Raw genomic sequence first — 16,246 nt, 5'->3', positions numbered from 1 at the left:
CGATATTTCAAAGAATCTTCATTCATGTCTTTTTTTTCCAACAACAGTTCATAGTGATGGCTGTAAAGCACCAAAAAACACTATACAAGTAGTACACATGACTCATGCGCTATATTCCATGGCTTGAAGCCACACTTTCGCACATTTTCTCGACGCATGTGCGAGAATTGCGATCTCCTTCAACTACGGGAGTTCAGTTCTCGTGCGTGAATCGTGGAAATCTCTTGAAGTCTCGTTTCAGGCCTACAAGGAAGAAAAGGAATAGTCGAATAAATTTGTTATTTTTGTTTGTTTTTTCGCACAAAAAGTATTTTTGCCGCTTGATAAACTTAAAGTTGAGCCACTGTTGTCACATGGAATATTTAAACATTTTCTTCATTGACTTTCTGTGCCGTCAAGTTTCAATCCCTTAGGCAGCCAATGTGGTAGTGATACAGCTCTCAAATTTAATCAAAAATATCTTCATTCGTGTTCCGAAGACGAAGGTCTTACGGGGTTGGTAGAGCATGGGGGTGAGTAATTAATGACTTAATTTTCATTTTTGGCTGAACTAACCCTTTAATAGGTCAAGAAAATTTGATCATATAACCCCAATTTTATCATCTCTACACTGGTTACCTGTTAAGTTCTGTATCAATTACAAAGTATTAATGGACCTTCTATCGCCCTACAATCCATCGCGTTCTTTAAGATCACTAAATTAGAGGCTTCTGGTCATTCCTAGGATATGCAAGTCCACTAAAAGGAAGGAGGACGTTCTCACATTTACCTCCTAAATTCTGGAATAGCCTTCCTGATATTGTTGGAGGCTCAGACTCGCTAATTTAAAAAACTACATTAAAGACACATCTCTTTAGCCAAGCATTCACATAATGCTTACCTTTACTACTGTTGAATCAGATCGAATACATTAATATTATGAACAGCAGCTATGCAAATTATTTCCAGATGCTTTTCTGCTGTTAGGTAAATAGCGTTCGTCAGCTCCAGATTGTATCCAGCCTCTAACGGTGACTTCAGATGCCCCAACACCTGCGATGAGATGACTAAATGGCCGTGAAGAGACGACTCAACGCTGGCGATATGTTTTACCCTAAATTAATACATGATTAACTGTATTTTTTTCTATGTACATTTCTGAAATGCAGTTTCTGTAAAGCTGCTTTGAAACAATATGTATTGTGAAAAGCGCTATACAAATAAATTTGAATTGAATAGTTAGTGCTGCAGGTAATTATGCCATAAAAATAACAATATAGTTGCAACGATATACGTGTTCATTCATGTTGTCAAAATCACCCGCCGAATTGACCACACGCTGACGTCAGACGCACATCCATTTACAAACCAATTAATGTCAAGATGCAGCCTGCATTGATGATGACAGGACGCAAGTATTCAACACAGTAAGATAAAAAATATATATTTTTTTTAACTTTTGTGCTACAGAAGAAAGTAAGCCATACAGTTACACAACATGATGGTGAGTGAATGATGACAGAATTACTACTATTGTTTATGGAAGGCAGTGCTTTTGACATTTTTATTTAGCCTTGTATAAAATAAAGACTGGCAGTGCGGAAGGAAACAGACAGATTTTCTCTCTTTGTCCCTGGCAAAAGTAAGCTGAAAGAAAAGGAAAAAACTCATAATGCCATAACATGTGAAGGGGTCCTGCTAAGTAGGAAGCGTCCAGGATGATTTAGCATCAGAAGTCAGTCCAGGATACTATCCTTTTATTTTTTCTACCATCTTGTTTATGGTTCTTCTCCTTGGCAACATGTAAACAGTGCCCTGGTTCCACAGAGCAATAAAATAACCATCAGTGATATCTACCTTCATCATTCGAGTAGTATGGGCACAGTTTTTTCCTGTGTTGGCATATTTACTATTGAAACAGGATGTTTGGTTAAACGTATTGTAACAGGTTGGTTAGAAAGGTATAAATCCCATTCATTTTGTCCATAGTGAAATCAATTTTTATCAGTAACTCATAAACATTTAAAGACAGACCTACCTTGAGCTCAGAGGTGGTTAATCAATGGTGTATGCTTCTGTTGAAGCCATCAACCCTTATTTACTATAACTATAACTTGATTCTATGTCTCACTTCATTTGCATCAAACTACGTCTATATTTGTATACACAATACTGTTCAAAGTTTTGGGGTCTGTAAGATTTTAAAAATATTTTTTAAAGAAGACTGACTGCAAATTTCATTTCATTCTTGTGAAGCAAAGCTGAATTTTCAGCAGCCATTAATGAAGTCTTCAGTCACATGATCCTACCTTTTTTTGTTTTGTTTTTTTTACATATAAATATTTTGTAACTATGTAAAAGTCTTTATGGTTGGTGACATTTGATCAATTTAACTCATCCTTGCTGAAAAGTATTTATTTCTTAAATTAATAACTTTCAAACATTGGCGTGTCTAATGTTGTTTCTATACTTGTGATCAAAAACTTTAAATAAGTAATTTTTCCATTGTTGTCGCTCGCAATGCATCATGGGACGGTAGATCATTCCCTCAGCAAAGAAATTAAGTACATGGTGTTGCACCTTTTTTTCTCCAAATAAAAACATTTTGCAATTATATTTTTAAATAATTCCTTATGGAAAAAAATATTATAGAAATAAAAGAAAAAATAAGTGCAAATATCAAAAAGTGTTTTTTTAAGCCATAAAAAGGTCTGATGTCCATTGTCTTTTGTCCTGCTGTTGGCAATGCAACATAAACTAGGGTGGGTTCCTGTTGTTAAGTGACCTAGCTACATTGTGGGGGTCTTCCTTTTTGTCAGCTGATCACAAAACCAATCTATAAGACATCTGAACTTCTATAAGACCCAGTAAAACTGTGCTTATAACACTTTAATGCAGCCCATTCTTTCCATTGTATATCAACTGAAAGTCTCAGTTTTCTCAGGGGGTGTCTTCGTATAGCCCTTCATTCAGAGATCTGCCCAGAGCATCTGACAGCTAGACAAACAAACACAATTTGTCAGTAACAAAAACAGAAGGCAAGACAGGGACAAGGGAGGATGCGGCCGATGCACGCACACCAAAACAAAAAATAAACGCAGCAGAAGATCTAGAAACAATGGGGTAGTTGTTCAGGAGGGGTCGACACTACGAGCAGCTGCATACACACATATTTTCTATTACTCAGTTGGTGGTTGCTTTCCACAGCGTATAACCACAACCACACACTGGCCTACTCCTAATTCAACAGACTAGATAAGATTATATAATGCGATAAAGTTTGGAAATGAGCTACACAAGACTGTCAGGTCTAATTCCCAATGGTGGATGAGAGAAAAACTATTTCTTTGCGCTCTGGAATTCTTGATTCTGATTGGTCAGTAGTGGAATTCTGCACATTATTTTATGACTTCTAAACTGACCTAAATTATCCCAGGGAACTGATTTACTATTATTTATCATTATTACTATTAATATTTGTCATACTTCATAATTTTTGTATCACTCTTTGCGCACACTGGCTATCTATAATCCAATCAAAATTTGAATATAAGTTGATGCTCAATGGTAATTGATATATGAATAGCCTTTCCTTGGTGAAAAAAAAAGTATACTTGCAGCCAGACTAGTTATCAGTATACTTCAAGTGTGGTATTTTGAAACAACTAATTTTGTACTAAGTATATTTTAGTTGTAATTAAATAGTAAAGTGTAACTTTAAGTGTATTTAGAGTACTAAATTGGACCAACTTCAAGTCAGTGGTGGAGCCAGAGGGTGGCCACCTGGCCATACTTTGAAAATATTTAAAGATAGTAAACATTTTGTTAGTATATTTTCAATGTACTATTGAAATAGGGAATGTATTTTAAATACAATAAAGTAGGTCTATACTTTTTTTCATAAGGGTTGGCTACAACAGCTAACAATAAATTGCTAATTTTTCACAAACCATGTTGATATTCGCCATCTGAGAATCAGACCTCAGCATTCAAACCTCATTTTTGAGACCCTCTTTAATACACTGTTTTTCTTTACGTTTTTATAAAAATGCTCAGCAATTGTGTTGATAGAAGAATTTACACATGGTTTCTCTTAAAGCATATTAAAACCATACATAGACAAATAAACAATATTAAAAACACTAAAATTAGTGTTCTCAAAAGTCTCAAAATTAATATCCATTTTTCATTCTTTTCTGTACATAATTTTGTGACACCTAAATTCACTTGTGGAATTTAAGATGAATTATATTCATTTTCAGGCTTTTCTGTTTTTAGACAAAATATTACCGAATTTTAATAAGCCTTTTTTGGTAATTGATCATAACATGAAATATCAGCCAGACTTTATCCCTACCATATTCAGTAGTAACAAGTAGCCAGTCAATATTGCAAAATATGAAAATGCTAATCACTAATTATTTATTCTGCATGATGTTACAATGTACTTACATAAAAAAAAGAAAGTATAACACATATATTTGGCTTGCATACAAGCAAATAATTAGTCAGATTGTTTTAACTCACTGCAGAAAAAGAATGCTCCTAAATATAGACTTACATGTACATCTGCAGACACACACTTTTTTTTTTTTCCTGTGGAAGGATCTAAGAAAAACACAACCGTCACTGGTGGCTGGATTGGGCTTAAACATGTCTCCCTTGGTTCTCTTTTATGACTCTCCAAGGACTCATCTAGACCATCTCCCTTCTTTTCCCCATCCTCTCTTTCTTTCCTGCCACGTTTTTCTGTAACCTTCAAGATAAATGTCACATGCAGAAAAGCAAACCCAGAAAAAAAACTTTAGCACATGGCTAGACGCATGCCTATAAATTGCCATAAAATGGGGAAGCATATACTTTGCATGCAAACGGCTGTGGGTGTTGGCGACCTCCAGGGGTCTTTTTTCCCCATTTCCATTCACAGGGGACTGGGCTCCAGGCACCAGAAAGCAGAGCACTGGCCACGCTGCAGGAATGATCTCACTTCAAAGGTGACCATAAATCAAACAGTTGTGCCCCCGCCATCCGCTCCACCATCCCCCAAAATCCCTTCTGTCATTCTCAAAACGAGGGGGCTGGTAGAGAGGCATTACCTCATAGACTCTGGGTTTAGGCTTCTGCGCTCATTGGCTGCATGTAAGGGCTGTGACTGTCGTTTAATTTGCTGGTTCCTCGATTATCAAACTACTAAATTCAGTTACAATAAAAGCTAAGGCTAAAATGTGATATATGTGGCTGTGTCTGTTCATTGGTCTGAATCGCAGATGTACTGAAATCAGATCAAGGGACAAAATAATGTCGCTGAGTCCCAAGGTGGGTAAGGCATTTGTGGGTAGCCTCTGGTTAGTTGCTGGATCAACGTTAGGTTAACTTAGCAAACGATAAATAGTCACACAATAGTATTGATTTCATGTACTTTGCGCAATGCATTAGTCCTTAAGATTCACTAGGGCTAAAATTAGCATGATAATTAGCTTAGCATACTTTAAAATGCCAATTCAGCGGCATCACACAGATATTCTATAGTGTGGCATCAATTGTTTGAGGATGTTTGAGGCCATGAAGTACGTACTGTAATACTCTAAATTGATTGCATATGCGATTTTAAGTCTGATGGGGTAAGTTGGAAAAGATACATTTCTTTGACTTTGCAGAGGATAAGAAGGGCAATTCATCATGTTCTTATCTCACTGTGTCACGTGGGACTCTCTTTATCATGCATCCATGCAAAAACACCATTTGTCTTCAGTGCCTTGTTCGTTGCAGGTGATAAAAATGCATGTTGTTTCTTGAGTGTAAAAAAACAAAAAAACGCATTCATGGATAGTATGGTGAATGCAGATAAGACGGTATAATTATGCAGATATCAAATCAGAGGGCCTCATCTAAGTGTCTATCAAGCTTGGGCACCTCCCTCTCAAACCTCTCTTACTCTACGCCGCTTTCTGCCATGATGTTTCCAACCTCATTAAACCCCAGAACCCTTTATAATCTCCATCTGTTCCACTTACTAAAACAAACCTGGTTGATTTACTTGACAAACTGAGTTCCACTGTGCAGTTGTGCATTTTTTAGGCCAAGTGGAGCAACTCACCACAGATAAATGAATATGCAGACAGCCAAACAGACCCAAAGCCAGACGTAAAGACATCGGTCTTAGGTGGCGAGTGGCGCCAGGTTCTGCACATGGCTTTCTGAAAATCTCATCATAGATCATCCAAATATATAGATTTTGTCATGACAGCCGCATATTAATAGGAAAGACTGCAGTTTTTTGGGGCTGAGCTAGCAGCCTAGTTCAAAGTCAAGGCATCTTGTTTTAATAGGATTGATTTATTCCTTCACATAGAGCATAATATACATTGTTAAATATCAGTACACATTCCCAATCTTCTCAGTTTATTTTTTTTCATAATCATAAACAGTATAAGATTATGAAAAAGGGCTTTTAAGTTTAACATTCAGCAGTTGGATATTTTCAGAGTGAGGCAATGGCTCTTAGTGTCAGCACTCCTGCACTTGAGTTTAGGCAATCTGGCTCTTGTTTTGTGTAATTATGCATTTCATCCATTTTCCTGCACTGGTTCGCAATCCCTCTGTCTCTTGTATATATTTAAAAAAAAAACCTGGCAACTTCATGCCATGGGGAGAAACACAATGTTATTGTTTCCATTGAAGAACCCCTTATTCCAGTTCAGTCAATTTAATTCCTCTCTAACTCCTCCTAAGACCTACTATTTGGGAAAATTCATAATACTTTGACTTCTTTTCTTGAGAGACATAATTAGTCATGCCATAAAGTTTATGTGATTCACTGTATGATTTGAATGTTTTGGAAAAATGCCATTATCTCTAGACAAGAGATGCAAAACTATTCAAATATATTCCTCTTAAAAATTTTCCGAAGCTATGAGGGAACGTCTTTAATGCAATCAGTATGACAGGATGTGACATAATGCAATAAAACTGAATGGTTCCCATTATAAATCAACCTAGCTGTCAACACCACAAGAGTCAAAACGTTGCACACATGCAGTGTAGACAGCGCTATAGATTATAATGGGAGCAATCACGTTTTGACACCATTGGAACCTCTGTCAAAATATGACAATGGTTGAGAAGTGTTTAAAATGTAATTCATGGTTTGGTAGACTTCATGTGCTAAACATCAACAGAAGTCATCGAAGCATTCAAAGCGGCTCTGTGTTTGTAACCTCAAGGTTTTGCTCAAGGCAGCCTTGTCAACAAGTGTCTTTGCTTTCCCACTCCTCTGCTCTTATCCAGGCCCTCCGCACTTAATCATCTTCATCTTTCTATCCACTATAGCCGACATCCTTTTATAGACACAACGCGGACACTTTCTCCCATTTATGGGCTTCTGTGAAGTGCCAAGCCATGGTCAGCGAAAGACTTTTGAGGTGTTCCTTCAAAGAAGGCGACAGCTACCTCCGCTCCGCTTACTGCTCAATGGAACATTGCAAAAAAATAAATCTCCTCAAAACCTCAAGGGTTGTCACGCTACCACAACTGGTGGCTACCAATACCAATTTCAGAATTCTCTATTCCACTTTCGATACCACAGCAGAAATACGGGGCTGTTGAATACTTGATTCTGATTGGTTGACCAATATATGTGAAAATATTTTTTTTGGAGTAGTCCTACCAACGCGACGTCCTTGCCAATGTAGATATCGTGGAAAATGAAAGAAAGCCTTGGGACACGCAAATCAGATCTGAACAGTAATGAGTCAATCATTTAGATCAGATTCCAATCAGATACACAAATAGTTGGATTTGGACTGACAGAGTGTATGTAGTCTTTGTCCAGCATGTTCTCTTAAGACAAACTGAAAGCGTTTACATTCATACACTCTAAACAATGCTGGGTTGTTTGAACCCAAATTTGGGTCAAATATGGACAAACCCAAATGTTAAAAACGTACCGTAATTTCAAATTTTAACCCAACTTCAACTTTCAACTGTATTTTTTTAATTGCATTTTTAACCCAACATTTGGGTTTGTCCATATTAGACCCAAATTTGGGTTGGAACAACCCAGCATTTTTTTTTTTAATTTATCTATAAGTGCATTTGACCATTCACACAAGCATCTGCATGGCACTACCAGATTTCTTCATGATGCAAGTATCTTTCAGCTGTTTACTTTAGAGGGAAACACTCTTGCACAGCTGTGCACCACATTAACATCTGTATAAATCGGAGTGTAAGGGGACAAAAAATTTCAGAAGCAATCCCAGTGAGCATTGGTTTTTTTAACCCAATCCACTGCAGGGCGCTCTGTAGGGCAGCTAGGGTGAGCCGGTTCATGGTGTTCCATAAAAGATTATGACAGCTTGTATGCTGTCGAAGTCACGGTTTGTTTGGAAGTCCAAAAGCAACCGAAATTAGTCATTCATCCCCACATACAAACACAAAACAGATGCACAATCACCGAATGGAAACACTTGAGTCAGATTTCCTCATCAGAAATGATGTCACAGCCATTTGCTCTCATCTCTTACAGATGTGGAGGCTAATTAAGCAATGGGAAGTGATCAGCACTTACAATCCTGACTTGGCACCCTATAATGTGCTTAAATGTGTCTGCTTACACATGCGGATTTGAGTGTGTGTGCATGGGGAGATTCGGAGCTTTATTAAAATAAGCCCTTTACAAAAACAGGAACTGTGGTGGGATATTGCACGTGTAAGATGTAATGATTGTGATTAATCCTTTTAAATGCCTTCTTGGATAATGAATGACTCTTCTTGATGATTCCAGGCCCAGTGGAAAGCTAAACAGCTGGGCCGCTGACTCTGATTAGCAACCAGTGGTTTCAAATCTAAACATTTGTTTTAATTTTTTCCTACACATACTATTCTCTTCATGCTTTCATGCTGTTAGCACTGAAGATCCAGCATAGCTTTTACTGGATCACATTGACCCTACTTGACAAATCACAGCTCAAGTGCTGTTTGTAACTGAGCATGTGTGAGAGAAATGGTGACAGCGAAAGCATTTTACAGTGCTATGTGAAGCAATTATTTTCCTTGTTTAATGGAACATACAGTAGTATAAATCATGTCATATTGAAAAAGCAATTTTAGACTTTTTATGCTTGAAGCAGAAATCTAAATAGATAACACTATACCTTCTTTAACTTTTTAATATAAAATGTTTGTGTTGTACACTTTTTTACTGCAGCTGTCTCCGTTTTCGTCTTTTAAAATAAAATAAATAAATAAAAAATGTCAAACTGATGTCACTGATAATGGTTTAAGCTGTCACTGATAATGGTTCGAAATGTCAAGCTGATGTCACTGATAATGGTGGCACAACTGACGGAACATTAAAAAAAAGTTTAATTTATCAGCAAGAATGAATCAAGTCGAAACAATCAGCCTGCAGGACAGATGTTTGAACCAAGTTTCCAGCACGTGGTGAGTCACCAACCAATGTAGCAAAAACTCCCAGCCATGAAGACCATGTGTCTCACTATTTATAATGTGCCATTATTGCTCAAGACATGCTTTTTATTAGTGTTGCATCGGCAATATCATAATCTGTAAACAATATTTCACATTTTTAAAGATATCCTGTTTTATTCTTTTTCTTAATTATTTGTTTTTATTTTTGCGTCTATTGATATTTATATATATATATCTTACAGGAAACTCTGCAGATATTTCACTTTCATTCAGATCATATGTTACAGAAGGTTTGACAGTCATAGCTTGGAGAATGCCAACCAGACACGTTTTATGTGACTGTTACAAGTACAGACCAGTGTTTACATTCCAGTGTGGGTATTCATTGTCAGGTTGAATGCATCTCTGACAGATTTGGGAAAATTTCCACTTGGGAGTTGGTGATATGTGTACGAGAAGAGGGGTGAAAACCCAACCCTGTGACGGGACAGCGTATAGTGCCTCTCACAGCCTGCACCTTTAAGGTGACTGGATTCCTAGATCTGTACGAAGATTAGGTGCGTCAAAGGTGACTCAGGGACTGTGTCTGGGTGACAAAAGAGTGTGGATGGATAAACGGCACAGTAACATCTGCTAGTTGTGATACAGTTGGTATAACAGACTGTGACGAGCAGAGTGAGGCTGTGGGAAAAGTGCGAGGCACCTGGGCGCATTGAACATTTGGAATTAACTAGGGCTAAATAAATAGCAATTCTAATATAAAAAAGTGGCAACATACTTCAGTCATTAACATACTTTTATGAAACTATTGTTGGTTATGGCTCTGATTTAAGTCTCTTAAGCCTTAAAGGAATATTTCACCCAAAAAAGAAAAAAATTGCTGTTATTTTACTTTTCCTCAGGCCATCTAAGATGTACTGTAGGTGACTTTCTTTCTTCAACAGAACACTAAATATGATTTTAGATGAACCTTTAGATGATTCATAAAATGCAAGTCAATGGTTGCCATCACTTTTTTGAGAGTCAAAAAAATTGAAACGGGTAACACAAAATGAATACCCGTGGCTCACGGTTCTAAGCGGAACGATCAGTCTGTGCAAAACACTTGAACATTATTTACATCAATATTACCAGGCAAACAAGAGTCTGGAACTCAAGCTTTCTATCGCATGATGTCTGTCCATTAGTGTTCTACTGAAACAAAGTTATCTACATTTTAGCCTGAGGGCGAGTAAATTAAAAGGACATTTTTATTCTTTGCCAAACTATTCCTTTAAGTATAGCAAAACACAGTAGGTAAACTGTATTCAATGTGCTATTAAAAATTTTGATTAGAGCCATTTGTTCAGGAATCGGACTAGACTTTTCTAGCACATTCAATGTTGTCTGATTTCCGTACAAATGACACTGTACGTATGTTCTGCACTATTGATTTATTAATGGTATTGCTGCACCACTGAATAAACAGTGCAAGAATTCCATCCGCATTGGCGGAAGAATGCGAGAAACATTATCAGAATGGGCTCAACTGGTCAAATCTTGACCTCTTGGTGTTTACATTGACACAGAGCAGCATATTGGTGGGTGGTGATGGTGCAGTGGATAAGTCACATGCCTTTGGTGTGAGATTCAGGTTTGAATCCACTTTCGAATTAAGAGCAAGACACTTAACCCCAAGTTGCTCCAGAGGCGTGCGACCTCTGACAAGTCGCGTCAGCTAAATGAATAAATGTAAATGTATATTGGAGCAAACTATGAGTGTTGTAGAGAAATCACCGGAAGAAAGACAGACAAAAGGGTTTAAAACAGGTGGCTCAGAGCAAGACACTAAGCGTCTATGAAGGACAATAAGGCTTGCGAGAGGAAGAGAGGGGAAAGGTAAATAAACAGTACAAGCGAGCCGATAGCACACTGAGCAGTGGGTCGCATCTCTTGGGGCCCAGGCTGTGAGGATCTGATTTCATCCAGTCATTCTCCCCAGTCTGGGAGGAAACCACCATCTTACTGGATCACAGATGCACCTGGAGTCCCCTGCAGGAAACCAGCAGTGACTTCCTTTGATTCAAAGTTAACCCCAAACAACCCCCATGTGTTGTTTGAACTGAAATGTGGCACATGTAGCAGTAGAACACAAAAAGTCTGAATCCTGATAAAATATTTTCACACAGCGAGTTTGTGCTATATATATATATAATGGTCCCATAGGCAAAACACTAACTCATGATGAAAGACAGAGAAGACAGTAAATGCAGTGTACTGGCATGTGCTATTCTTTCAAGACATTTAAATTCACATTGTTTCCTCTGCAACTCTTATTAGAGATGAATTAAAGGGTTCATTGTCTCTGGATTTGAGTTATCTTGCATGTTTGGATACAGAGCAGCTCTATTGACAAACAGATGTTCAAGTCCAATGGATTTGCATGTGGATGGTCTGATAAATCTTTATGGCTTGGACACACTCTTTTGTAGGCTGTTAACTCTTGTGAATGGACAACTACATTCAGTGTTTGTAGTGACCAAGCAAGTGGTAGGCTTTGAATAGCATAGTATACCACACAACTCTTTCTAAGGCTGCTGAATATAGTAGCCTATGTATACAGTAAGCACAGTATGACATTTTTTTTTATACTACATTATTGCCAAGTAAGCGGTATTCAATGGAGCTTACTATATAGAATAGTGCATCTCAAAATGCATTGCACTCAGTCCTATCCCTGATGAACAACAGCCCATGCATAAGGAAGTGTTTCCAAAGAATGTGGCCATGATCAAGACTGCAGTCACATCAGTGAAAAAACAACAAATAAATGCATTTTCAATCTCCTTCAGTTTCTGATAAGTCTGAATATTCCAGACACTATTCAAGAAATTCACTTCTGAGATGACATCACATTTTATTGACTTTTTGGACTTTATGGACCTTACATACTACCAAAGGGTGTAGGGATTTCGGAACCACAAAGAAAAAAAAAACTCACCATAAAAATAACAAGACCGAATTCTGTTGGCACAGCAGGACAGAAACCACGGTTCTTATAAGAGTAAGCCCTGTTGTGGTTAGCACAAATAAAATATGGCCCAATTTACTAATTTTGATTTCTTTGATGGACATGATGAGTTATCCACAAGCCACTTTTGATGGAGCAGTTTTTCCATGTATAAAATATGGTAAACAGGGAGAGTCGTAGTCAATCAACTTTAAAATATGTAATAACATGTGTGTCTATTTGTTTTATTACATAAAGGTGATTTACTGCGACTTCTCATCTCTAAAAAACAGCTCTAAAACTCACCAATTTAATATATATATATATATATATATATATATAGTAACAGGTCCCAATGTTGGTAAAAGCGATACATTTTTTATATAAACCACGATACCCTTTTTTCAGGATTCTTTGATGAATAGAAAAGTCAAAAGAACAGCATTTATTTAAAAAAATGTTTTTGTGTGTGTGACAACACAAACATCTTTAGAGTCAGAATTGATTACATAATACGCTTGTGGCATATTAATGAAAGGGATGGAACTTAATTTCTAAAGGGATGATTTTGTTACTCCATAAGTGCCTCTGAGCTCCCCCTCTTGGAATAATGAATGGGAATGGAATGGCAGAGGGCTGGCGGCAGACACTATGGGAATCTGGCTCTGAGGTAAGCAGTTTCAAAGGCTTCTTAATGCACCAAAACGCACAGTGATGCACCTCAAAGATCTCTAGTCTACTTTTTTCTCACACACACAAACATTCATGTCAGCACATGCCATGTTGCACTTCAAGTGTGTCCTCTCTTTAAGACACACTTTAAAAGTTAAAAACTCAAATGACCTACAAGGTCTACTACAGGATGCCAGTCACAGCAGCAGGGCTCAAAAGAAAGAGGAAATGAGTAGAGAACCCAGATTTGTTCTTCCTGCTAATTTTCATTACCTATTCAGTGCAGTTTTTGCCCTGCTGTCTGTCTCGTCAAGACCTTTCCAGAGTCATAAAGCATTGCTTAAACGAAAAATCAAAGGAGTTTAGTCATCGCTGGATCTGATATAACAAGAGGGGACCCACCTATTGATAGATAAAATATTTCCACTCACCTTTTTTCAATTACTCAAGGTGTGTCTTTATGAATCACACCATTTACTGATATGTGTAACCCATTTCCTGTTTCTTGTTTAACTCAAGGGTATACTTTCTATAAACACTGCACAGATTATGAAATACTATAAATATTATCAATCTGACTGGGTGTATATATTAATACCTCACCGAACAGGGCAAAAAAGTGAGCTGTAACTTGCAAGAGACCTTATGAGCAGTTACTCAGACTGTTCACTGGAATGCAACATGTTCTGGGATGAGGTGTGTTCAAAGATGAGCGATCAAGTTCCAACCTGGATCTGCTTTTGACAAAACTCAGGAATATGTCAGGTCCCCCCACAGCATGCATGCATGCCTGTTTTTCTAATGGTTATCCGCATGCATATATTTAATGCCAATGAAGACATGAGGTTTGGCTGTCAGAAAACTTCATAACTGTCATGTTGTGACACGTGTCCCAGATTCCTCTGAGAATTACAAGTGTGTAGAGTAGAGTACAAAAATTTCACCACGGGCATGTCATTAAACTGACTTTAGGGAGAGTTAAAGATGACATTGAAAGGGCTTGCATTTAATAAATTAGTCTATTTTCTCTCACTCAAGAATGAATGGTCTTTTTAATACTGCTGGTTCAGCAGTTATTGTATTTTACACTAAAGCTCAAAATAAGTAGCCTAAGGTTTCAACAGGTGTTAAAATTTAGTAATAATAATAAAAAAATATTTTAATTTACTGAGGTAGAACAATAGCCTACACTTTCTAACACTTTTTCAGGATACTCTACCATAACCTGGATGAATGAAAACATTCACAGGCGAACAATTCATCGATTTTTCCCCGCTGGGTTTGAATGAAAAACGGGCTGATGATCATTAGCTCTGTGTCACGTGAGTTTCTAATTTCAAATGACAGCAAAGAAAGAAGAGAAAAACTGCTCTTACCCTGTCAAAACTCTTTCCGTGCTCTGTCTGTCCGTGATGAGTGCGCTGGGGTCAGTTTGGTTGGCCTGTTTAAAAGATATGTAGTCCTGTTGCTCCTCAAGGTTGTGCAGAAGTGTTGAGCTCTCTCAAGAAAGCACCGAATGAGAGAATGCTCGCGCTCAACTCTTCCATACGCTACTATAGAGGAAGTTGTGTGAGTCACAAGCTCCCGCGGCCCGCCCCAGTGGATGAAAAACGGTCTTCCTTCTTTCCTGAAGGAAGTTCCATTAAATGGTCTTTAAATTGAGGCAGCTTGAATTGTTATCTGTCTGGAAGATTGTTGTTTGCCGGTAGCTTAGGACGCAAGAGAGACTCTGTCTGTAGGCTAACCATAGAAGCTTAATTATTTGTTTGGTCAAAACCAGACTAACCATTAGAATAGACAACAAGTATATTTTTTTCAAAAGGTTTAAAAAAAAAAAAAAAAAACAGACTCATCATTTATTTGCTACTTTTCAAATGCCGTAGTTTTTTTTTTTTACCATATTAAATTTTTTGACAAAGAGAGAATTATGGCATATTTAAATATTTATTTATTTTATAATTACAAATTTGATTAAACAAGCTAGGAATAACTCCTTTATTAAATATTATAAATATTATTATATATTATTATAACATATTATATTATACAAAATATTTAAAATATCAGTTTCACACAATGCTGTTGAGAAGAACATTAGCTACTGTGTTTATTAATAAAATCTAAATGATTTTCCGAACTAATGACCATTAAAAAAAACTGATGCATGTAAGCAAGTCCACTGGAGTGGGCTATACCTCTTGTGCAAAATTAAAGAACACTTTTGTTACACTCCACAGTAATGGATAAACAGATTATTGCATATTTACAAGAGTTTGATATGGGAAAAACTTCAGGCACTTAAATGTTATTGTATTACAAAGTGGTAAATGTTGCTTCGATATCTGTTTTCACTATACACATATTTGTAATGTAATAGTTGGATGAAGATACAAAATGAAGAACCTCTTTGAGTACCTTTGTCCTTGTAATAATTCAGGGAACTACAGAAAACACTGAGCAATTGTTGTGAATTAAATTATGAAATTCGTGTTTAGTCATATCAGAGATTACCGAAACCCCAAATTAGTTATCTTGAGTTGACTTATTTGCTAACAATAAATAGACTCAGCCATTGCCTCTGACGGGTTTTTCGTTATCCTCTTGTATAATCTTACCAAAGAGATCATGTGTAATTGAAATTCATTCAATTACACCAGTGGCAAGAAAGTTCTTCTCTTAAACATATTACAATACTGTTTGATCCTCTGCATCAGAACTATAATGCCATTGAGGTTTTATTGCAGCTCTTTTGATGGTTTAAAAGAAATGTTGATCAAATTACACCAAATTAAATCAAGTGTAAATAGTGTGAAATGCCTCCATTATACCCACTTAGGATAAAAGGTACAGCTCTTATCCCTGAAAAAAAAGGAGACAGTTGTGTCCTTGTCTTTAGATTTTTCTTTATGACCTTCAAATCTTTATTTTGACATTTTGTTCTGCCAGCTCAATCTGGATATTGTAAATAGTGGGATGACTGTTAATTGTCCCATATCCACACTTTAGAAGGTTTTGTGGTTGAATTTTGAGAGTGATAACCAAACATTCAATAGAACCCTCTTCCTGGAAGGATCTATTCAGACGAGCTGTTAAGATCCTTCGTAAAACCTGAAATTATAAGTTTTAAATCTCTTAAATGGTTTTCAAGGAATACTCCTCTAAAACATTTCCTGC

The 16,246-nt window shown here is 37.0% G+C and overlaps 1 protein-coding gene across 1 annotated transcript in view; it reads right to left on the bottom strand.

Annotated features, from left to right (window-relative positions):
• The window catches only part of fhl3a (four and a half LIM domains 3a), a 39,418-nt gene extending 24,830 nt beyond the window's left edge, over positions 1 to 14,588 (bottom strand). The window contains exon 1 of the mRNA XM_039679545.2: positions 14,449 to 14,588. The gene's annotated coding sequence lies outside the window, so the exon portion shown is untranslated. The remainder of the gene's footprint in view (positions 1 to 14,448) is intronic.
• Between the last annotated feature and the right edge of the window lie 1,658 nt (positions 14,589 to 16,246).

Source organism: Pimephales promelas, chromosome 12, assembly GCF_988280905.1.
Source record: "Pimephales promelas chromosome 12, fPimPro1.hap1.1, whole genome shotgun sequence".
In the NCBI taxonomy this organism is placed as follows: domain Eukaryota; kingdom Metazoa; phylum Chordata; class Actinopteri; order Cypriniformes; family Leuciscidae; genus Pimephales; species Pimephales promelas.
Note: the sequence above shows the minus strand (reverse complement) of the source record. Positions and strands in the feature narration are given on the sequence as shown.